This window comes from Etheostoma cragini, chromosome 2 (assembly GCF_013103735.1).
Source record: "Etheostoma cragini isolate CJK2018 chromosome 2, CSU_Ecrag_1.0, whole genome shotgun sequence".
In the NCBI taxonomy this organism is placed as follows: domain Eukaryota; kingdom Metazoa; phylum Chordata; class Actinopteri; order Perciformes; family Percidae; genus Etheostoma; species Etheostoma cragini.
Window position 1 is genome coordinate 30,000,725 of NC_048408.1, and position 3,433 is coordinate 30,004,157.

General features: G+C 41.4%; 1 pseudogene; it reads right to left on the reverse strand.

Moving 5' to 3' along the window:
• Window positions 1-2,583: 2,583 nt before the first annotated feature.
• LOC117956763 overlaps window positions 2,584-3,433 on the reverse strand; it is a 1,225-nt pseudogene continuing 375 nt past the window's right edge.

Sequence of the window (3,433 nt, forward strand, 5' to 3'; positions counted from 1 at the left end):
TCAGTCTCAGGGGTCAGTCTCAGGGGTCGGTCTCAGGGGTCGGTCTCAGGGGTCAGTCTCAGGGGTCAGTCTCAGGGGTCGGTCTCAGGGGTCGGTCTCAGTCAATTAATCGTCCAAATCTCAGATGTTGATGTGTGAATCCTTTTTATAATATCTTCGAATATATCCTAGAGACCAAACACAGAGATCAAGCTAACACAGCTCTCCCCTTCCTTTGTCTGGTCATTGGCTCTTGCACCCCTGGTCTTATCCACTAAGGGGGGGGTCTCCAGGCCACAGTGGTGTGATGTGTTCATGTGGTTATTTGTTATCTTTCAGTTGGAATGTGACTGAAAGTTTATGACCCTTTCAGGACCTGCAGAGGAAAGATTTCATGACCTGCTGCACTGTCAGTTGGGCTGTAAAAGGGACCAGAACCAGACTCAGGACGCGGACCCTGATCATCAATCCTGCTTCTGGATTATGACACAATGTACCAAAACATCTTATATTATAGAACAGAAGTATTGCAAAACAACTTAATGCATCAAAACAAACTTAATGCATGACCAACATGTGTTCGTTTATGTTGAAATAATGCTTACATGTATAATGTATAATTTCTAATGTATAATGTATAATGTGAATCACACACAACGTTTAAGCACATTTAACATTTTAAATTCCAACAGAACTCAAACTCCATCTTGACATATTTGGTGAATCTTTAGAAACTGATCTCTTCTGGAAGTTATGATAAATGTCTGTGGGTTTAACAGAGGTTTAAATAGACATCGTCTACATAACGTGTGTCATGACGCATCACGTTAACGTGTTGATTATGTCATCAGATACATAAAATACAACCTGTAAACAAGGAAGTTTAAATCAATCAACACAGGAAATAGAAATAAATCAATACATGAAATAAGTGAGAGGAGAATGCTAATCAAAATACTATCTACGACCCCCCCCCCCACTCGACAGCACACTGGCTGACACTGGCTAACTCCTCCTCAAGCATTACAGCATTACACATTACTCAGATTGTCTAATAACTAATAACACACATGTCTACATCTGCCCCCCCCCCCACCCCGGACTTTCTCCTCCTTCCCTTCTTCCCTCCGACTGTGCAACACTGTCATACTGTTATCCATTGTACCTCAAAGGTCACTGGAATCTGTGCAATTTCATACAGTGCAATATTTAATATTTAATCATTCCTTTTCCTCACAGTGCTATATTTACTTATTTGTTTACACTTATCTCCTTTCACGGATTGTGTATTTTGTGTACTTAATGTTCACGCTGTACTTTATGTTGATGCTGTACTTTATGTTCACGCTGTACTTTATGTTCACGCTGTACTTTATGTTCACGCTGTACTTTATGTTCACGCTGTACTTTATGTTGATGCTGTACTTTATGTTCACGCTGTACTTTATGTTCACGCTGTACTTTATGTTCATGCTGTACTTTATGTTCATGCTGTACTTTATGTTCACGCTGTACTTTATGTTCATGCTGTACTTTATGTTCACGCTGTACTTTGTGTTCATGCTGTACTGTACTTTATGTTCACGCTGTACTTTACGTTCACGCTGTACTTTATGTTCACGCTGTACTTTATGTTCACGCTGTACTTTATGTTCACGCTGTACTTTATGTTCACGCTGTACTTTATGTTCACGCTGTACTTTATGTTGATGCTGTACTTTATGTTGATGCTGTACTTTATGTTCACGCTGTACTTTATGTTCACGCTGTACTTTATGTTCACGCTGTTCATGCTCTATATTTACACTAAACGTCATTAGCATTTAGCAACAGAACATGGTCATATACTATCCAGTATATGGCCATCATACGGCCGTGTTTTTGGGTATAGTGTCAACAAAGCTTTTCTTTCTAGTGATTACAGCAGGTACTTAACAGACTATTTAGTGTATATAACTGGTAGAAATGTACTTTTTAATGCTATTAATCTCCAGACATGTGACCAAAAGCTCCCTTGCTGTCGCGCTGCATGTAAAAAGTGCAGTGGCCGTTGATGCCATCCAATGCTAACGCAATGTTAGCTAGTTTCACTTGGATGAATGTTAACGTTACCTTATATGGTGTGCTAGCTGGTTAATTGTATGATTAACGTTGTTATATTAACATTATGAGAGAACAGTAACCTTTAATGTAACCATACGCTGTTACTATATAAATACATCAACAGAGTTGTGTTGTATTTCTTCACTGAGACAATCTGATATGAAGAGACTACTTCAGACGAAGCTTTCCCTTGAGAAGAACAAGATCATGATGAGACCCAAAGTAAAAGGAAGGCCCTGTATTCTCACTGCCCCCCCCCCCACCCTTTCAACCTAACTGTTGTGCAATTGTTGCTCTCCACATGTGGTAGAATGCGCATGTTTAGGTCGGGGAAATAAAAACTAAATTTGGACGTCTGTAACTCTCAGATCCTGGACACAGTCCAGTTTTCCACCTAATCTTACTTTTTCACATAATCTCACTTTACATCTGCTTAACGTTTTATTTCTTGCAGTGTAATCTCACTATATTACTGTGTAGACTTATCAACTCTTTTTTCTAACTCTTATTTTTTACCTTGACTGTGAGCAAGAGTACCTGATAATTACCCTGAGCGGATCAATGAAGTGTTCTGGGTCTGATTAGTTGACAGGAGAGATGATCAGAGGGGCACCATCTTCACTCCAGTCAGGACCAAAGTAAGGGAGGAGTTTCTCAGTGAAGGAGCAGCCAGTAAAGGAGTAGATAAGAGCTGCAGCATCTACGTCATAAAAGGAGACCAGACCCTCGTCATAGTCCACAAACACCCCCACATTCTGAGGAGGAGACTTCAGAGAGAGAAGGTCTGAAGGGCCAGCAAGAGCTTTGTACTCATTTCTATTTCTCAACACTATCACCCAGTAACCATGCTCAGGGCTCAGTGTGATTATTCCCTTCCTGTTGATCGACTCTCTGGCCACTCCTAGACTCCATTCAGTCTTTCCTTTAACTTGAACCTCAAAGTAAAATTTTCCTGAAGAGAAACTCTGTTTTCCTAAAACACAAGTACAAGTTGAAAATCTCTCTGGGTTGTCTGGGAGATTCTTCCAAACATTACCAGCATGCACTTTTTTCCCATCATCAGACAGGATGAGTTGAGGATGTGCTGTATCAGGATCAAGAGTCACATCCACTGCATACTGCTGGACCCTCTTCAGCTCAGACTCAACCAGCTTCTTCATCTCTTTACTGAGCGTCTCCTCCAGCTGAGCCACAGCTTTCACCACAGTCCCCTCATATCATGATGGAGGGACGCTGACCTCTGTCCAGTCCTTGATGGGTGGAGGGTGGTTGGTGTTTAGGGACTGGACCCCCTGGAGAAGATGGAGGTGGTCTTCAGAGCGTGAGAGCTGCTCCACCTCAGTGCTTCTCT